This window comes from Elephas maximus, chromosome 24 (genome assembly GCF_024166365.1).
Source record: "Elephas maximus indicus isolate mEleMax1 chromosome 24, mEleMax1 primary haplotype, whole genome shotgun sequence".
Classification (NCBI taxonomy): domain Eukaryota; kingdom Metazoa; phylum Chordata; class Mammalia; order Proboscidea; family Elephantidae; genus Elephas; species Elephas maximus.
Genome location: NC_064842.1, coordinates 56,422,988 through 56,444,875, shown reverse-complemented (window position 1 = coordinate 56,444,875; position 21,888 = coordinate 56,422,988). Strand labels below are relative to the sequence as shown.

At 39.0% G+C, this 21,888-nt stretch overlaps 1 pseudogene; it reads left to right on the top strand.

Moving 5' to 3' along the window:
* Positions 1-2,632: 2,632 nt before the first annotated feature.
* The window catches only part of LOC126066865 (elongin-A-like), a 49,711-nt pseudogene continuing 30,455 nt past the window's right edge, over positions 2,633-21,888 (top strand).

The following is a 21,888-nucleotide window of genomic DNA, read 5'->3' as shown; positions in this document are numbered from 1 at the left end:
TTTCTCAAGTTCTTATAATAGTGGTCTTATACAATATCTGTCCTTTTGCAACTGACTAATTTCACTCAGCATAATGCCTTCCAGGTTCCTCCATGTTATGAAATGTGTTACAGATTCCTCACTGTTCTTTATCAATGAGTAGTATTCCATTGTGTGAATATACCATAATTTATTTATCCATTCACCGGTTGATGGGCACCTTGGTTGCTTCCAGCTTTTTGCTGTTGTAAACAGTGCTACAGTGAACATGGGTGTGCATATATCTGTTCATGTAAAGGCTCTTATTTCTCTAGGATATATTCCAAGGAGTGGGATTGCTGGATCGTATGGCAGTTCTATTTCTAGCTTTTTAAGGGAGCGCCAAATTGAATTCCAAAGTGGTTGTACAATTTGACATTCCCACCAGCAGTGTAGAAGTGTTCCAATCTCTCCACAGCCTCTCCAACATTTATTATTTTGTGTTTTTTGGATTAATGTCAGCCTTGTTTTTTTTTTTTTTTTGTTGGAGTGAGATGAAATCTCATTGTAGTTTTGATCTGCATTTCTCTAATGGCTAATGATCGTGAACATTTCCTCATATATCTGTTAGCTACCTGAATGTCTTCTTTAGTGAAGTGTCTATTCATATCTTTTGTCCGTTTTTTAATTGGATTATTTGTCTTTTTGCAGTTGAGTTTTTGCAGTATCATGTAGATTTTAGAGATCAGGCACTGATCAGAAATGTCATAGCTAAAAGCTTTTTCCCAGTCTAGGTAGTCTTTTTACTGTTTTGGTGAAGTTGTTGGATGAGCATAGGTGTTTGATTTTTAGGAGCTCCCAGCTATCTAGTTTCTCTTCTACATTCTTTATAATGTTTTGTGGACTGTTTATGCCATGTATTAGGGCTCCTAATGTTGTCCCTATTTTTCCTTTCACAATCTTTATCGTTTCAGATTTTATATTTAGGTCTTTGATCCATTTTGAGTTAGTTTTTGTGCATGGAGTGAGGTATGGTTCTTGTTTCATTTTTTGCAGATGGATATCCAGTTATGCCAGCACCATTTGTTAAAAAGACTGTCTTTTCCCCATTCAACTGTTTTGGAAACTTTGTCAAATATCAATTGCTCATATGTGGATGCATTTATGTATGGATTCTCAATTCTGTTCCATTGGTCCATGTATCTGTTGTTGTACCAGTACCAGGCTGTTTTGACTACTGTGGTGGTATAATAGGTTCTAAAATCAGAGAAAGTAAGGCCTCCCACTCCAGTCTTCTTTTTCAGTAATGCCTTATTTATCCAGGGCCTCTTTCCCTTCCCTATGAAATTGGTGATTTGTTTCTCCATCTCATTAAAGAATGTCGTTGGGAGTTGGATAGGAATTGCATTAAATGTATAGGTCTCTTTTGGTAGAATAGACATTTTTATAATGTTAAGTCTTCCTATCCACTAGCAAGGTATGTTCTTCCACTTATGTAAGTCTCTTTTGGTTTCTTGCAGAAGTGTACTGTAGTTTCCAATTACCTTCTTGCCTGAGTAGTTTCTGTCAAATAATCAGAGCTTGGACTTATTGGTTCTCCTTTTTATGCGATTTGTCATTTTTTCTCTATCTGCTCTCAAGATTCTTTCTTTGTGTTTGATTTTGGCAAGTGTGATTATGCTACATCTTTGTGACTTTGTTTTGGGATGTATCTTATATGGGGTTCATTGAGCTTCTTGAATGGTCAGCTTTTCATGATATTTGGAAAGTTTGCTGCCAACAAATCTTCAACAATATTCTCTGTGTTTTCCATATTCTCCCCCATTCTGGAGCTGCAAACATGCACAAATTTTTGCTGTTGAGTGTGTTTCACATAATTCTTAGATTTTCTTCAGTTTTCTTTATTCTTTTCTCTGATTTTTCCTTAAACAAAGTGACATACATATATTTGTCTTCAGTCTCACTGATTATGTTTTCTATCATTTCAAATTTGCTCCTAAAACCTTCTATTGAGTTGTCCATTTCTGAAAATTTGTTTATCTTTTGGATTTCTAGTTGCTGTTTTTGTCTGATTTCTAATTGTTTGTATATTTTGACACTGACAAGGACTTTTCTCCAGAGCCAGCCCAGAAGGTCTTCCCCTAGAGCTGGCACCCTGAATTTGAAATTCTAGCCTATTAGGGTGTGAGAGAATAAATTTCTGTTTGTTAAATTCATGCACTTATGGTATTTCTGCTATAACAACACTAGATAACTAAGACAGAATTCGGTGCTGAGAGTGGGGTGCTACTTTAACAGATACCTAAAATGTGGAAGCAGGTTTGAAACTGAATGGATAGAGGCTGGAAAAGATTTGGAGTGCCTAATAGTAATTTTTTTTTTTTAATAGTAAATAGTAAAAAAAAAAGAAAAAAAAATTTTTAATAATAGTAAAAGTCTAGATTGCCTTGAAGAGATGGTTGGTGGAATTATGGACATCAGACAATTCTGGTGAAGACTCAAAAGGAAATGAGGTGAGCTGTTACACTGATGATGGTGCAGATGGTGAGAAGGAGCATCAGAGAAACAGCAGCAGCAGAAAAACAGCAGCAGCAGAGTCAGGAGACCAAAGTGACACAGTGCTGGAGCTTCCTCATTGAGCAAGGAAGCTAAGTGCTTTTGCACAGGGGGCTTCATGGAGGAGTGCGGTGCCTCTGGGCAGTTATTGGTTGGGCTAGACTTGCCAAGCCATGGAGTAAGACAGCTGAGCGCCTTCTGGACAAAGTCTACTGATGGTGTGGAGTGCCTCCAGGCACTTATTGGTGGACCTGCAGAGCTTTGGGACACTAACCCTAGCAGGAAAAATGTGAGCAGCAAGTTCTGGGGGCCTGAGAGCCCAAGAAACCAGGAAGAAGCTGAAGAGACAGGGAACACAGGAAGCCAGTCTGCCTCAGGCTCAAAGGGTATGGCCACAAGTTCTGGGGTCTCAAAGGGTGGAGCCATGGCCTCTGGTGTTTATAAGGGTGGAGTCACCACTCAGGTGGACTAGAAGAATTGTGCCCCTAAAGCCGAGACAGCAGAGTTGCCATTCCAGTGGGCCTGGAAGGCAGAACTGGAGCCCAGAGCTGAGGGGCCTCCACTCAGAATTCTGAGAGTGTGACCAATACCTGGAGTCTGGAGGGCAGGGCCATTATGTAAATGGTCTCAGAGAACAGATGATTATTTCCAAGCCTTGAGGGCTAATGTAATGTGTTCTGCTGACTTTCTTAATGCCTATTATCTCTTCTTTCACTTCAATATCTTCCATTTGTAATGGAAATGTGTAGCTTGTGCTTGTTCCACCATGGCACTTTGGAAGCAGATAACTTGTATTCTAGTTTTCACAGATGAAGAGGAATTTTTGGATTTTGGACTTGGAGTTGATTTAAGACATTTGCTATAATATTGTCTTAGTCATTTAGTGCTGCTACAACAGAAATACCACAAGTGGGTGGCTTTTACAAAGAGAAATTTATTCTACCACAGTCTAGTAGGCTAGAAGTCCAAATTCAGGGCATTAGCTGAAGTGGAAACCTTTCTTTCTCTCTGTCAGCTCTGGAGGAAAGTTCTTGTCATAAATCTTCCATTGATCAAGGAGCTTATCCATGCAGGAACCTTGGGTCCAAGGGAAGCACTCTGTTCCTGGTGCTGCTTTCTTGGTGGTATGAGATCCCCCACTTTCTGCCTGCCTCCTTTTCCTTGTATCTCTTGTAAGATAAAAGGTGGTGCAGCCCACACTCCAGACTGGGTCAGGGTTTTGACCTTAGTAAGGGTGTTACAATTCCACTCTAAGCCTCTTTAACATGAGATTACAATCACAAAATTGATACACACATTTTTGGAGGGACATAACTCAATCCATGACAGATATGATGGGATGAGAGCATTTTACATGTGGCAAGAACATGAATTTTAGGGGGCCAAATGGTGGAATGTCATGGATTGAATTGTGTCCCCCCAAAATATATGCATCAATCTGACTAGGCCATGATTCTGGTATTGTGTAATTGTCCACCATTTTGTCATCTGATGTGCTTTTCCTAAGTGTTGTAAACACTTCCTCTATGATATTGATGAGATGGCATTTGCAGCAGGACTCAATCTACAAGATTGGATGGTGCCTTGAACCAATCCCTTTTTTTTAAAAATAATTTTTATTGAGCTTTAAGTGAACGTTTACAAATCAAGTCAGTCTGTCACATATAAGCTTATATACACCTTACTCCATACTCCCACTTACTCTCCGCCTAATGAGTCACCCCGCTCCCTCTTTCCAGTCTCTCCTTTCGTGACAATTTTGCCAGTTTCTAACCCTCTCTTACCTCCTATCTCCCCTCCAGACAGGAGTAGCCAACACAGTCTCAAGTGTCCACCTGATACAAGTAGCTCACTCTTCATCAGCATCTCTCTCCTACACATTGTCCAGTCCTTTCCATGTCTGATGAGTTGGATTTGGGAGTGGTTCCTGTCCTGGGCCAACAGAAGGTTTGGGGACCATGAGCACCGGGATTCCTCTAGTCTCAGTCAGACCATTAAGTCTGGTCTTATTATGAGAATTTGGGGTCTGCATCCCACTGATCTCCTGCTCCCTCAGGGGTTCTCTGTTGTGCTCCCTATCAGGGCAGTCATCGGTTTTGGCCAGACACCATCTAGTTCTTCTGGTCTCAGGATGATGTAAGTCTCTGGTTCATGTGGCCCTTTCTGTCTCTTGGGCTCATAGTTATCGTGTGACCTTGGTGTTCTTCATTCTCCTTTGATCCAGGTGGGTTGAGACCAACTGATGCATCTTAGATGGCCACTTGTTAGCATTTAAGAAACCAGACGCCACACTTCAAAGTGGGATGCAGAATGTTTTCATAATAGAATTATTTTGCCAATTGACTTAGAAGTCCCCTTAAGCCATAGACCCAAACCCCCGCCCTTGTTCCGCTGACCTTTGAAGCATTCAGTTTATCCTGGAAACTTCTTTGCTTTTGGTCCAGTCCACTTGAGCTGACCTTCCGTGTATTGAGCATTGTCCTTCCCTTCACCTAAAGTAGTTCTTATCTACTAACTAATCACTAAATAACCCTCTCCCTCCCTCTCTCTCTCCCCTCCTCGTAACCACAAAAGTATGTGTTCTTCTCAGTTTATACTATTTCTCAAGATCTTATAATAGTGGTCTTATACAATATTTGTCCTTTTGCCTCTGACTAATTTCACTCAGCATAATGCCTTCCACATTCCTCCATGTTATGAAATGTTTCACAGATTCGTCACGGTTCTTTATCGATGCGTAGTATTCCATTGTGTGAATATACCACAATTTATTTAACCATTCATCCATTGATGGAGACCTTGGTTGCTTCCAGCTTTTTGCTATTGTAAACAGAGCTGCAATAAACATAAAAAAATTGCATATATCTGTTCGTGGGAAGGCTCTTATTTCTCTAGGGTATATTCCGAGGAGTGGGATTTCTGGGTTGTATGGTAGTTCTATTTCTAAATTTTTAAGAAAACGCCAGATGGATTTCCAAAGTGGTTGTACCATTGTACATTCCCACCAGCAGTGTATGAGAGTTCCAATCTCTCCGCAGCCTCTCCAACATTTATTATTTTATGTTTTTTGGATTAATGCCAGCCCTGTTGGAGTGAGATGGAATCTCATCATAGTTTGAATTTGCATCTCTCTAATGGCTAATAATCGAGAGAATTTTCTCATGTATCTGTTAGCTGCCTGAATATCTTCTTTAGTGAACTGTGTGTTCATATCCTTTGCCCACTTCTTGATTGGGTTGTTTGTCTTTTTGTGGTTGAGTTTTAACAGAATCATATAGATTTTAGAGATCAGGCGCTGGTCGGAGATGTCATACCTGAAAATTCTTTCCGAGTCTGTAGGTGGTCTTTTTACTCTTTTGGTGAAGTCTTTAGATGAGCATAGGTGTTTGATTTTTAGGAGCTCCCAGTTATCTGGTTTCTCTTCATCATTTTTGGGAATGTTTTGTATTCTGTTTATGCCTTGTATTAGGGCTCTTAACGTTGTCCCTATTTTTTCTTCCATGATCTTTATCGTTTTTGTCTTTATGTTTAGGTCTTTGATCCACTTGGAGTTAGTTTTTGTGCATGGTGTGAGGTATGGGTCCTGTTTCATTTTTTTGCAAATGGATATCCAGTTATGCCAGCACCATTTGTTGAAAAGACTATCTTTTCCCCAATTAACAGACACTGGGCCTTTGTCAAATATCAGCTGCTCATATGTGGATGGATTTATATCTGGGTTCTCAATTCTGTTCCATTGGTCTAAGTGCCTGTTCTTGTACCAGAACCAGGCTGTTTTGACTACTGTGGCTGTATAATAGGTTCTGAAATCAGGTAGAGTGAGGCCTCCCACTTTCTTCTTCTTTTTCAGTAATGCTTTACTTATCTGAGGCTTCTTTCCCTTCCATATGAAGTTGGTGATTTGTTTCTCCATCACATTAAAAAATGTCATTGGAATTTGGATCGGAAGTGCATTGTATGTATAGATGGCTTTTGGTAGAATAGACATTTTTGCTATGTTAAGTCTTCTTATCCATGAGCAAGGTATGTTTTTCTACTTGGGTAGGTCCTTTATAGTTTCTTGTAGTAGTACTTTGTAGTTTTCTTTATATAGATCTTTTACATCTTTGGTAAGATTTATTTCTAAGTATTTTATCTTCTTGGTGGCTACTGTGAATGGTATTGATTTGGTTATTTCCTCTTCAATGTTCTTTTTGTTGATATAGAGGAGTCCAAGTGATTTTTGTTTGTTTATCTTGTAACCTGAGACTCTGCCAAACTCTTCTATTAGTTTCAGTAGTTTTCTGGAGGATTCCTTAGGGTTTTCTGTGTATAAGATCATGTCATCTGCAAATAGAGATAATTTTACTTCCTCCTTGCCAATCCAGATGCCCTTTATTTCTTTGTCTAGCCTAATTGCTCTGGCTAGGACCTCTAGCACAATGTTGAATAAGAGCAGTGATAAAGGGCATCCTTGTCTGGTTCCCGTTCTCAAGGGAAATGCTTTCAGGCTCTCTCCATTTAGAGTGATGTTGGCTCTTGGCTTATGTTGAGGAATTTTCCTTCAATTCCTATTTTGCTGAGAGTTTTCATCATGAATGAGTGTTGTACTTTGTCAAATGCCTTTTCTGCATCAATTGATAAGATCATGTGGTTTTTGTCTTTTGTTTTATTTATATGGTGGATTACATTAATGGTTTTTCTAATATTAAACCAGCCTTTCATACCTGGTATAAATCCCACTTGTTCATGGTGGATTATTTTTTTGATATGTTGTTGAATTCTAATGGCTAGAATTTTGTTGAGGATTTTTGCATCTATGTTCATGAGGGATACAGGTCTGTAATTTTCTTTTTTTTTTGATGTCTTTACCTGGTTTTGGTATCAGGGATATGGTGGCTTCATAGAATGAGTTAGGCAGTGTTCCGTCATTTTCTATGCTTTGAAATACCTTTAGTAGTAGTGGTGTTAACTCTTCTCTGAAAGTTTGGTAGAGCTCTGCATAAAGCCATCCGGGCCAGGGCTTTTTTTGTTGGGAGTTTTTTGATTACCGTTTCAATCTTTTTTTTTTGTTATGGATCTATTTAGTTGTTCTACTTCTGATTGTGTTAGTTTAGGTAGGTAGTGTTTTTCTAGGAATTCATCTATTTCTTCAAGGTTTGCAAATTTATTAGAGTACAATTTATCATAATAATCTGATATGATTCATTAAATTTCAGTTGGGTCTGTTGTGATGTGGCCCATCTCGTTTCTTATTCGGTTTATTTGTTTCCTTTCCTGTATTTCTTTAGTCAGTCTGGCCCATGGTTTATCAATTTTGTTAATTTTCTCAAAGAACCAGCTTTTGGCTTTGTTAATTCTTTCAATTGTTTTTCTGTTCTCTAATTCATTTAGTTCAGCTCTAATTTTTATTATTTGTTTTCTTCTGGTGCCTGATGGATTCATTTGTTGCTCACTTTCTATTTGTTCAAGTTGTAGGGACAGTTCTCTGATTTTGGCTCTTTCTTCTTTTTGTTGTGTGCATTTATCGATATAAATTGACCTCTGAGCACTGCTTTTGCTGTGTCTCAGAGGTTTTGATACGAAGTGTTTTCATTTTGTTGCATTCTATGAATTTTTTTATCCCCTCCTTAATGTCTTCTATAACCTAGTCTTTTTCAGCAGGGTACTGTTCAGTTTCCAAGTATTTGATTTCTTTTCCCTAATTTTTCTGTTATTGATGTCCAGTTTTATGGCCTTATGGTCTGAGAAGATGCTTTGTAATATTTCTATGTTTTGGGTTCTTCAAAGGTTTGTTTTATGACCTAATATGTGGTCTATTCTAGAGAATATTCCATGTGTGCTAGAAAAAAAAGTATACTTTGCAGCAGTTGGGCAGAGTGTTCTGTATAAGTCTATGAGGTGAAGTTGGTTGATTGTAGCAATTAGGTCTTCTGTGTCTCTGTTGAGCTTCTTACTGGAAGTCCTGTCTTTCTCCGAAAGTGGTGTGTTGAAGTCTCCTACTATAATTGTGGAGGTGTCTATCTCACTTTTCAGTTCTGTTAAAGTTTGTTTTATGTATCTTGCAGCCCTGTCATTGGGTGCATAAATATTTAATATGGTTATGTCTTCCTGATCAATTCTCCCTTTTATCATTATGTAGTGTCCTTCTTTATCCTTTGTTGTGGATTTAACTTTAATGTCTATTTTGTCAGAAATTAATATTACTACTCCTGGTCTTTTTTTCCTTATTGTTTGCTTGATATATTTTTTTCCATCCTTTGAGTTTTAGTTTGTGTCTCTAAGTCTAAGGTGTGTCTCTTGTAGGCAGCATATAGAAGGATTGTGTTTCTTTATCCAGTCTGAGACTCTCTGTCTCTTTGTTGGTGCTTTTAGTCCATTTACATTCCGTGTAAATATATATAAGTATGTGTTTAGTGCTGTCATTTTGATGCCTTTTTATGTGTGTTGTTGACAATTTCATTTTTCCACTTACTTTTTTGTGCTGAGACTTTTTTCTTTGTAAATTGTGTGTTCCTCACTTTCATAGTATTTGACTTTATGTTTACTGAGTCATTATTTTTTTCTTGGTTTTTATTTTGAGTTATGGAGTTGTTATACCTCTTTGTGGCTACCTTAATATTTACCCCTATTTTTCTAAGTAAAAACCTAACTTGTATTGTCCTATATCGCCTTGTATCCCTCTCCATATGGCAGTTCTATGCCACCTGTATGTAGTCCGTCTTTTTGATTATTGTGATCTTTTACATATTGACTTCAATGATTCCCTGTTTTGAACGTTTTTTTCTTTTTAAAATTAATCTTAATTTGTTTTTGTGATTTCCCTATTTGAGTTGATATCAGGATGTTCTGTTCTGTGACCTTGTGTTGTGCTGGTATCTGATATTATTGGTTTTCTGACCAAACAATTTCCTTTAGTATTTCTTGTAGCTTTGATTTGGTTCTTGCAAATTCTCTAAGCTTGTGTTTATCTGTAAATGTTTTAATTTTGCCTTCATATTTGAGAGAGAGTTTTGCTGGATATACGATCCTTGGCTGGCAGTTTTTCTCCTTCAGTGCTCTATATATTTAATCCCATTGCCTTCTTGCCTGCATGGTTTCTGCTGAATAGTCTGAACTTATTCTTATTGATTATCCTTTGTAGGAGACCTTTCTTTTCTCCCTGGCTGCTTTTAAAATTTTCTCTTTATCTTTGGTTTTGGCAAGTTTGATGATAATATGACTTGGTGATTTTCTTTTAGGATCAATCTTAAATGGGGTTCGATGAGCATCTTGGATAGATAGATATCCTTTTGTCTTTCATGATGTGAGGGAAGTTTTCTGCCAACAGATCTTCAACTCTTCTCTCTGTGTTTTCTGTTATCCCTCCCTGTTCTGGGTCTCCGGTCACACTCAAGTTATTCTTCTTGATAGAGTCCCACATGATTCTTAGGGTTTCTTCATTTTTTTTTAATTCTTTTATCTATTTTTTTTTCAGCTATATTCATGTCAATTCCCGTGGTCCTCCAGATCTCCCACACTGCGTTCTAATTGCTTGAGTCTGCTCCTCTGACTTCCTATTGCATTGTCTAATTCTGTAATTTCATTGTTAATCTTTTGAATTTCCGAATACTGTCTCTCTGTGGATTCTTGCAACTTATTAATTTTTCCACTATGTTCTTGAATAATCTTTTCGAGTTTTTCAACCGCTTTATCAGTGTGTTCCTTGGCTTTTTCTGTAGATTGCCTTATTTCATTTCTGAGGTCAACCCTGATGTCTTCAAGCATTCTGTAGGTTAGTTTTTTATATTCTGCATCTGGCAATTCCAGGATTGTATCTTCATTTGGGAAAGGTTTTGATTCTTTAGTTTGGTGAGTTGTAGAAGCAATCATGGTCTGCTTCTTTATGTGGTTTGATATCGACTGCTGTCTCCGAGCCATCACTAAGATATTGTAGTGATTTATTCTATATTTGCTCACTGAGTCTTATCTTGTTTAGTTTTCTTTCAATATACGTAGATGGGCTACTAGGTTGCGCTGTCTTGATTGTTGTAGCCCTTGAATCACTTATGTCTCATTAACAGCTGGTTTGTACCGTTACCAGATATATAAGCCTAAGAGTCCATTCACTATTCAAGAGTAGAATCTGATTTGGGGCCATCAATAGTGTGGTTGTGACTGTCACCCATCCACCTAGAGAAGTATTGGTGATAGTTGTGTGCACCAGATTCTAGTAGCAGCAGGGTTTCCCACTCTAGGGAGGGCAGGATGCTGACAGGCTTCCCCCAAATGCCAGCGAGGTAGGTGTGTCTCTTTTGCTAAAGCACTTTTGTGGGTGGGCTCTGCAGCTGTACCTTAGGGCCCCAATGCAAGTACCTCTACTGATTGGTAGGTGTAACCCTCCTTAGACCCCTAAGGCAGGAGGCTAGGTGGTCTGGGGGGAGCTTCAGCCCTCAGTGCCCTGTTGTGGGTCAGTGAGGGCTCTGTTGAATAGGCAGAGATATCAGACCTGGGAAATTTGTGTTTCCAGTAATCCGCTTAAACAATTACAGTCAGATCCCTATTAGAAATGCCTTTGCATTATAATAGCCACCTTGTTCCCTGATCACATATGTTTGGCTGGAGCTGGTTCTGTGTTTTTTAGTCCAATTAGGGAAGGATTTTTGGTCCCTGGGTTTTTTGTAGCTGCTTCTCTCAGGCCAGGAGAATGGGTTAGGAAAAGATCAAAAAAAAAATAAATAAATAAATAAAGGAAAGAAAAACTGCAGCGCACTTCTCTCTCTGGCTCAGGAAATTCCAACATTAATGAAGCTGCCTGGGAACAGGAGGGGAGATTTCATATAAATAGGAGAGAGTAGCACCCTGAAATATAGACAAAGTTACTTATCTTGCTTAGGATAACTCTTTTATCTGAGATTCCTGAGGGGCGCATTGACCGTGTGTGCCGGCTGGGTAGAGATTGTCCCCAAGGGTCAGGCCCGCGTCCCATGCTTGCGCTGTCTCAGAAGCCATGGTCAGTTCCTCCGCTCCCAGTCCAAAGCCCAGCGCCAAGGTTCCCTGCCTGGGATGCCGCACTCCCAGCTCCAAAAACAGTCACTGCCTCCTGGTGACTTCTCCTCCTGTCAGCCGCGTTGCTGCGCTGCCTGCGTGCCCTGGCTGGGCTTCCCCTGAGGTCACTTCAGGGGGCTAGGGCTGCATCCCGTGTTTGCGCTATCTTGGGATGCCTTGCTCAGCTCTCCTGCACCTAGTCCAAAGTCCGGCGCCAAGGTTTCCTGACTGGGATGCTGACTCCAGGCTCCAAAAACAGTCGCTGCTTCCCTGTGGTTGTTCGTTCTCAGTCTCTGTCACTCAGGTCAACTCTTTATATCTGTGTTTGATGGTCAGGGTTCATAGATAGTCATGTATGTGATCGATTCACTTGTTTTTCCGAGTCTTTGTTGCAAGAGGGATCCAAGGTAGCTTCTATCTAGTTAGCCATCTTGACCCTGCCTCGAGCCAATCTTGATATGAAAGACATGAAAAAGAGGTGAGAAGAGAGACATAGGGAGTATAATTCATCCTTTGGACCCAGGGTTCCTATGCAGAGATGCTCCTAGGCCAAGGGAAGATTGATGACGAGAAACTTTCTCTAGAACCGACAGAAAGAAAGCCTTTCCCTGGAGCTGGTGCCCTGAATTTGGACTTCTAGCTTCCTAGACTGTGAGAGGATAAATTTCTGTTTGTTAAAGCCATCCACTTGTGGTATTTCTGTTATAGCAGCACTAGATAATGAAGATAGACTTTTTGTTCTTTTATTATTTTCCTGAATTCTTCTATTGCTTTTTCTGTGTTTTCCTTGATTTTCACTATGTTTTTGCTGGTTTTGTGTGTATTTTCCTTGTTCCCTTTCCTAATCCCTTGGAGAGACTGACATATCAGTCTTTTGAACTCCATATCATGCAGTTCCACTGCCTTTTCTTCTATCTTAAGGTTATCTGATTCTTTATTTTGGTCACTCCCTAGAGCCATCTTGTTCTGATTTTTGTATGTTTTATTCTCTTCATTTATTGATTGTGTGTTTCTTTCTGCCTTTTTTTTTTTAAATGGCAGGGTGGCTGGGTGGGCATGCTTTGCTGCTTGCTTGTCTGTGGGCATGATAGCTCTCAGCACTTTGTCCAGGTTGGCAGGGGAGCCGCAGGCAGGGTGAGCCCACTTCGATGTACACTGGTTTGGCTTGGTGGCTTAGGGTGGGCTGGGAGGGAGCTGTCTGCCTTCTGATGTTGGTCCAGCAGTGTAGGAGTGTTAACAGCCCCTCACCTGATGGACAGGGGTATTGGACAGGGAGTGATACGGGCTTGCTTCCTGCCATTCAGCAGCTCGTTAAGTGGCAGGCAGGGAGGGGTGATACAGGTCGTTTGTGGCAGTAAGTCTGAGCACTGGGAACACTCTAGCTGTGGCAGTGCAGCAGGAGCTGGCAGGGTGATGTGGTGTGGTGGCATATGGCACTAGGTGGGTAGGAGAAAGATAAGAAAAGAGAGAAAGAAAAAAGGTGTGGTGTCTTCAGTAGCTGACATGTGGGGACATGGTGGTCCTGGGGGCCATTAGGAAAGGAGGTACTGTGGTGTATGGGGGAGAAATAAAAGAAAGAAAGAAAAATTAAAAAAAAAATAATAAGAAGGATAATGGCTGCCTGATGGGGATAAGTGGGTGGGCAGTTCAGACCTGGGGTAGCTGTGAGCCAGGGGACTGGTTACACTCTATCCGTGTTGGTGCTGTGGGAGCTAGTGGGAATGGGGGGGGGGATGTGGCATATAGGGCTAGTTGAGAGGGAGAAATAAAAGAAAGAAAGAGAAAATAAGAAAAGAAAAACAGAAAAAAAGAAGTGGCAGCATGGTGAGGACCCATGAGTAGTGGTGGGTGGACCCAGAGGCTGGTGGAGGTGACATACAGGGCTACATCAGAGGGAGAAAAAAAGAAAAAATTGTGGCACAGCAAGGTCTTGTGGATGGGGATGAGGCAGACCTGGGGCAGCATTCAGTCAGTACATCAGGGGCTCCCTAGCTGTGGTGGCATGGCAGGACCTGATAAGAAAGGGAGGAGGTGGCATATATGGATAGATGGGAGGGAGAAATTAAAGGAAGAAAGTAAAAAAAGGTGGCTCAATGGGGGCCAGTGAGTGGGTGGGTGGACAATGGGGACAGACAGGAAGGGAGAGGAGGTGACATACAGGGATAGTGAGAAGAAGAAAGAAAAGAAAAAGAAATGACTGCACAGTGGCAGCCAGTGGGTACCGGTGGGGTGGACCCAGTGCAGCAATAGGCCAGTGTGCGGTGGCTCTCTAGCCAGGTTACTGCAGTGGGAGTTTGCAGGAAGGAGGAATGATGGAGTATTGGGCTAGGTGGGAGTGTGAAAAAAAGGAGGAAAGAGAATTAAAAGAAAAAAAAGTAAACAAAAATGGTGGCTTGGTGGGGGCTGGCAAGGGGGAACTGGGCAGACCTGGGAGCTGGTAGGACTGAAGGGGAGGTGGTATATCAGGCTAGGTGGGAGAGAGAAAGAAAACAGAGAAATGGAAATAGAAAACAAACAAAATTGCTCTGTGGTAGAAGCCAGTGGGTGGGGGTGGGGTGGGTCTGGGGTAGTTGAGGACTGGTGGCTCTCTAGTTGCAGTGGCATGGTGTGGGCCTGTGGTAAGGAGGGGTGGTAGTGTACAGGGCTAGGCAGGAAGCAGAAAGAAAAGGATGAAAGAGGGAGGAAAAAAAGCCATGTAGCAGGACGGTGTGGAGCAGGCCTGGTCGTGAGATCATATTTTGGACCCCAATGGTGGAGGCTGCTGGGTTGAGGGGGGGGGTTTCTTACTTTAACTCACCAGAAGGGCGAGGGTTGGGAAAATGTGTTTCTCTGTTACCAGGTTTTCTGTCTCCTGTTGGGAGCTCTATGAATTGTCTTCCTGTACTCCCTCTCTGGGGTTGTTACTACCTCTTTTCCAAGATGACAATTCTATGCTGTGTTAGTTGGCAGGGGACCTCCACTCCATATCTCTCTTCAATCTCTGTTTTTCATCAGTTCTCCTTCCATTCAATGTTTGATCTAGTTATCACTTCATTTGATGCTTAGGGTTCCAGGACTGATGTTTGTATCTGTTTTACTTAGTTTTTCAGATCTTTGTTGCAGAGGGATGGCATGGTGTGTCTATCTCGAGCACCATGTTGACTCTGCCTCCCAGAAATATTTTATCTAAGTAGCATCATGACCTCAGAGACTGAAGAACCAACACATTGAAGAGTCATCAAGTATTTGGAAACCAAACTTGTGAGTTTTCAAGCTAGTGTCCTTCACTGGAAACTTACTTTGAATGAATTATTAAGTAGGAGCCCTGCAAATATTTGCATAGTGAAACAAATCTTCAGATGAACAGGACCTTATTCAAGCTATTTGGAAAATTCAACGGTGCTTGTTTTCCTTAAGTCAAGAAAGCTATAAAAAAAAAAAGCAAACCCACTGCCGTCGAGTCGATTCCGACTCATAGCGACCCTATAAGACAGAGTAGAACTGCCCCATAGAGTTTCCAAGGAGCGCCTGGCGGATTTGAACGGCCAGCCTGTTGGTTAGCAGCTGTAGCTCTTAACCACTACGCCACCAGGGTTTCCCAAGAAAGCTATAGTAGCTAGAAACAAACCAAACAGTTTTATGGATTTTTTTTAAGTAATGTCAAATTTTATGCAGTTCTATATCTTTTAGCAATGGTCTTATTTTTATTTTTTTTATCTTTTAGCAGTTTGGCTGAGCTAACCAAAGGTCAACTTAATGTTTGGAATGCATGAATTTTGCTGATTTGACCCTCCCTATTTTTTAATTTAATTTTTTTATTTTAAGAGAAAACCTGTGAGTCACAAGCGGTAAAACCATGTCAGTGGTCCCATGGAAGTCAGTAAAATAAACACAGTATAGACATAACATTTATAAGTAAAAATTTAATTATTGTCCAAATGACAATTTTAGATGAACATGCTAAGAACACAGGTTAAAGAGAAGGAAAAAGACCAGAATCCTTTCTAGGTGCAAGCTAATTTCAAAGTCACTTAAATTTATGTGTTAGAGTTAAAGACCATTGTCAGAATATTCTGAGGTGACTCCTGACATTGTATTGTCAGATATTTTACAAGCCCATGATGTAAAAACCCCGTAAAAGTTTAACATTGCTCTTGAAGAGTGTAAAACTCAGGTCCTTAGTTGTGCTGAAGGAAAGCAGAGAAGCCTTATTCTCTGTGCAGATTCTCTATGAATGTAGGTATAAAAGAGATGGTTCATTTCAGGGTCAGCAGAGAGAGAAAAACAGAGAAATGAGTCTTCTTTCTTCTACTTTCCATTTCTTTTTTCTTTCTTTATTTTATTTTTCCCATTAAGTTAAAGTAAAATGTCTTCTCATATTTCAGGATAGGTTCCTAAAAAAAAAAAAAGGAATGCAGATATTAAAAAGACATTTTTAGAACATTAGAAAATTTAAAAAAAGAAGTCATCTACTTTTTGTTAAAATGGATAAGAGAAAATGTTCTGAATAATTCCTCAGGGAATTTCAAATTGGAAGAAAGCAAATGTTGCATTAAATAATGAAATTCAGATTTTTTTTTAGTTTTTATTGCATCACATTTTGATTTAGTTTTTAATATTACTTAAAAAGTAAGGTATGATAATTTATGTCAATCAAATATACTTTATTCTACTGATTTTTGCAGTGAGAGTGCCAAAAGAATGATTAAAGACTTTTAGTAAGTGTTCAGGATATTCCAAGACGATATGTAACTAGAATGTGGAAAAAAAAAAAAAAAAACTCTTTAATGCTGAAAAATATCCAATTACATAAGTGTTTGGGGGCAAAATAAAAATGCAATGCTTTTATTATAAGAAAATATTTTTAAATTTTTTTTTTCCTATTCACCTGTCTAAGATGTCAGCAAATAAAAGACTCTTGGCCTGCTTTTATTTGTGGACTTTTTTTTTAAAGGATGCTATCATTTTTAAAGTGCTAGTGAAAGCTAAGAAGGAAGCATGGCATAAAATAATTTCTTTTTCATAATTAATTGAACGTAAAGAAACCAGAAAGAATAATAGAGAATTTATTTCATTAATACCTATCTTCTATAAATTTGAGATCATTCATTGATTTTAAAAAATTTGAAAATATTCTTTAATCAACACATATTGGCAATCATCACTGTGACCTTAAAAACTTAAACAGATATGCAGGATTATAGCCACAATATAAAAGCAATTATTATGAAGAGTGTAACATTGCCAAATTATTTTATATGTATATATATTTGGCAGAAATATAAAGAGCAGATTTTTGTTTTCCTTTTCCCACTGTTCTCATTGTTTGTTATTGTTGTTATTGTGTGCCATTGAGTCGGTTCTGACTCATAACAACCATATAGGACAGAGTAGAACTACCCCATGGGGTTTTCTAGGCTGTAATCTTTATAGGAGCAGATTGCCGGGTCTTTTCTCTTGCAGAGCAACTAGTAGGTTTGAACTGCTGACCTTTTGGTTAGCAGTGCTTAACTGTTGAGCCATCAGGGCTTCTTCGTATTGTTTAAATACTGTTTTATTTCCTTGTGATATTTTCATTTCTTTTCCCTCCCTGTGTTGGTTAAGATTGTGTGTCAACTTAGCTGGGCCATAATTGTCAGTATTTTGGCAGTCATATAATGTTGTGATTGCTTCCCTGTTGAGATTTGATATGTGATCACCCCCATAATGGGATCTGCTGTGAGTAGCTAATCAGTTGAAAGGGAATTTCCTTGGGCGTGTGGCCTGCATCCAAGTATAAACAGACCTTCAGGCTTTTGTCTGCTCTAGATCCTGCAGCTGGCTCCTGTTCATCTGACCTCTGGTTCTTGGGACTTGAGCTAGTAGCTTACCTGTGGTCTTGCCTGCGATCTTGGGATTCATCGATCTTCACAGCCTCTGAGCAAGAGCCCTGCTCTCTGACCTGCTGATCTTGGGTTTGCCAGCCCCTGCAGTTACGTGAATCAGGGGGAACCTCTATCCTGATCCACAGACTTGGGACATTCCAGTCTCTACAATCACGTGAATCATTTCCTTGATATAAACCTCTTTATATATTCGTACGCTTTACTGGTTTTGCTTCTCTGGAGAATTCAGCCTAAGACACTCCTTTTTCTTTTTTTTTTAGATACATCACTTAAAGGTATACGTGTCTAAAGCATATATGCTCTCCTTAAAGAAAAAGCTTTAAAACACATATATGTTTCTTAAAGAAAAATTACAGAGCAAACACTTGTTCAATTGCCACACAAGTCAAGAAACAAAACTTTGTCAGCATCCCAAAAATCTTTAGTACCTAAGTTCTCTTTTAGTCCTCATTCCCTTCCCCCATGTTGTTGTTGTTGTTAGGTGCTGGCAAGTCGGTTCTGACTCATAGCGATCCCATGCACAACAGAACGAAACATTGCCCGGTCCTGTGTCATCTTTACAATAGTTGTTATGCTTGAGCCCATTGTTGCAGCCACTGTGTCAATACTCCTCGTTGAAGGTCTTCCTCTTTTCCGCTGACCTGTGCTTTGCCAAGCATTATGTCCTTCTCTAGAGACTGATCCCTCCTGACAACATGTCCAAAGTAGGTAAGATGCAGTCTCGCCGTCCTTGCTTCTAAGAAGCATTCTGGTTTTACTTCTTCCAAGACAGATTTATTCATTCTTCTGGCAGTCCATGGTATATTCAATATTCTTCCCCAACACCACAATGCAAAGGCATCAATTCTTCTTCAGGCTTCCTTATTCATTGTCCAGCTTTCACATGCATATGATGTGATTGAAAATACCATGACTTGGGTCAGGCTCACCTTAGTCTTCAAGGTGACTTTTTTTGTTTTCAATTTTTGTGAATACGAACAATTACATTTTTAACAGCATTGTAATATCAGTTGCATATGTCAAGAGGTTTTCTCCAGCATTTAACTGGATCTGGAATTTTTGAGTTTTACAATTATTATAATACAATTAGCCTTCAACTTTTTCAGAGTAAAAACAAACAAAAACAACTGTTTTCTAAAATGGTTGCATCAATTTACACTCCCACCAGCAGTTTAGGAGACATTCCTTTTTTGTGTGTCTTACTAACATTTACAGAATTTATAGTTTCACTATTATTAAAAAAACCAAATTCATGTTGTGGAGTTTATTCTGACTCACTGCAACTCTATAAGACAGAGTAGAATTGCCCTGTAGAGTTTCCAAGACTGTAAATCTTTAGGCAAGCAGACTGACACAACAGAGTAGAATTGCCCTGTAGAGTTTCCAAGACTGTAAATCTTTAGGCAAGCAGACTGACACATCTTTTTCCTGCAGAGTGGCTGATGGATTCAAACTTCCAACCTTTTGGTTACCAGCTGATCACTTTAATCACTGGGCCACCAGGGTTCCTTTTTTATTTTTCTCTCTATTATAATAGGTGTGAAAATTTCTTAATTGTTCTGGTAATAGACATTTCTTGATTACTCATAGACTCGCCTTTATTTCATCTATTTATTATCCGTTAGGAATGCTTCTTTTGTCAAGGTAAGTTTTTACATCTAATTGTTTTTTTGGCACAAAAATCTTTTTTGTTTGTTATTGATAGGGCTATAACTTTTTTTTTTTTTTTTGGTAGTGTTTTCATATTCTAGCATATTCCACTTTTACTACCAACTTTTATGTATCCTTAAGAATTGCTAGTGGATGGTTGGATATAGAACTCTATTTTTTGTTTGTTTGTTTGTTTTCCATAACTTCACTATTTTTCTTTTCAAATTGATGTTTAAAAATGTTTAGATCATTTATATTTAACATAAGTAGAAATTTGGGGGTCATATCTACCATCTTATTTTTGGCTTTTCATTTATCTTGCATCTTCTGTTTCTTTTTCCTTCCTTTCTTGCCTCTTCCTGGGACCAAATGAGCTCTTTATCTTTCTATTTTACATTGTTCACAAGTTTGAAATTTTCATAATCCCTTTCTCTCCTAGTGGTTACAAAAGAACCTTCAACATGCTTACTTAATGTATCATTGTTTAAATTTAATCAAAATCTTTTATATCCTTCCCCAAAATACTTAGCTTATAGAACATTTACTCTTATTTATCTCATCTTATATAATTTTGTTTTGTAATACTAGCCTTTCTTTTAAAATCCAAAAATATGCTACGAATACTTTTAAAAATACAGTCAATAGCCATAGGCTGACTCAAATATTTACCACATACTTTACTTCATTCCTTCTTTTACCTCAGACTTTCTATCTAGTGATATTTTGTTTGTCTGAAGGATCTTTATAATTTTCTTCCTTCCTTTCCTCTTCATTGCTTTCTTTTTGATATATACTAGCGTTAAATTTGTTTATTTTTGTAGTCTGAAATTGTATTTACTTTGAGTTTCTTTTGAATTATGTTTTTCCTGGTTATAGACATCTCACTAACAGTAACTTTCTTCTAGTCTATTGAAGTTTTAATCTCAATCTTTCTGGACACTCAGTGGAAGTTATAAAACTTCAGCTGTCCATCTGGCACTAATTTTTGTGGCTGCTTAAAATATCTTCTCTTTATATTTTATGTTTTTTCTTACTCTGTGGTTTCTCTAAGTCTGGAATGTTTTATTTATCAATCTCAGGATTTGTTCAGCTGCCTGAGTTTTGGTTTCTGTGTTTCATTTTGTCTGCAACTCTGATTAGACTTTCTCTTACTTTCATACATCTGCAATCCCTTTTATATTTCCACCATTTTGTCTCTTAGGAATATATTTTGAAAAATTTCTTTCTATTTATTTTTCTGTACACTATTTTTCTCCTCAACTATGCCTAATCTATGATTACCTATTTATACATATATTTTCCCATTGATATATATTTCAAAAAACTTATCTCTCTCATCCACAATCTTTATGGTCATTTTTTTGCTTCCATTTCCATAAAAATGTTTTTAAACTTGAATTTTTATTTTTAATAATACACTTGAATAATTGTTGTTGTTGTTGTTAGGTGCCGTCAAGTCGGCCCGGCCCTGAGCCATCCTTAAAATCATTGTTATGCTTGAGCTCTTTGTTGCAGCCACTGTGTCAATCCACTTTGTTGAGGGTCTTCCTCTTTTCTGCTGACCCTGTACTCTGCCAAGCATTACGTCATTCTCCAGGGACTGATCCCTCCTGACAACATGTCCAAAGTATGTAAGATGCACTCTTGCCATCCTTGCCTCTAAGGAGCATTCTGGCCACACTTCTTCCAAGACAGATTTGTTCGTTCTTGTGGCAGTCCATGGTATATTCAATATTCTTCACCAACACCACAATTCAAAGGCGTCAATTCTTCTTCGCTCTTCTTATTCATTGTCCAGCTTTCACATGCATATGATGGGATTGAAAATACCATGGCTTGGGTCAGACGCATCTTAGTCTTCAGGGTGACGTCGTTGCTCTTCAACACGTTGGAGAGGTCCTTTGCAGAAGATTTGCCCAATGCAATGTGTCTTTTGATTTCTTGACTGCTGCTTCCATGGCTGTTGATTGTGGACCCAAGTAAAACGAAATCCTTGACAACTTCAATCTTTTCTCTGTTTATCATGATGTTCCTCATTGGTCCAGTTGTGAAGATTTTTGTTTTCTTTTTGTTGAGCTGTAATCCATACTGAAGGCTGTGGTCTTTGATCTTCATTAGTAAGTGCTTCAAGTCCTCTTCACTTTCAGCAAGCAAGATTGTGTCATCTGGATAACGCAGGTTGTTAATGAGTCTTCCTCCAATCCTGATGCCCTGTTCTTCTTCATATAGTCCAGCTTCTCATATTATTTGTTCAGCATACAGATTAAAGAGGTATGGTGAAAGAATACAACCCTGACACACACCTTTCCTGACTTGAAACCAATCGGTATCCCCTTGTTCTGTCCGAACAACTGCCTCTTGATCCATATAAAGGTTTCTCATGAGCACAATTAAGTGTTCTGGAATTCCCATTCTTCACAATGTTATCCATAATCTGTTATGATTCACACCGTCGAATGTCTTTGCATAGTCAATAAAACACAGGTAAACATCCTTCTGGTATTCTTTGCTTTCAGCCAGGATCCATCTGATATCAGCAATGATATCCCTGGTTCCATGCCCTCTTCTGAAACCGGCTTGAATTTCTGGCAGTTCCCTGTCGATATGCTGCTGTGGCCGTTCTTGAATGAGTTTCAGCAAAATTTTGCTTGTGTGTGATATTAATGATATTGTTCTATAATTTCCACATTTGGTTGGTTCACCTTTCTTGGGAATAGGCATAAATATGGATCTCTTGTAGCCAGTTGGCCAGGAAGCTGTCTTCCATATTTCTTGGCATAGATGAGTGAGCACCTCCAGCACTGCACCTGTTTGTTGAAACATCTCAATTGATATTTCATTGATTCCTGGAGCC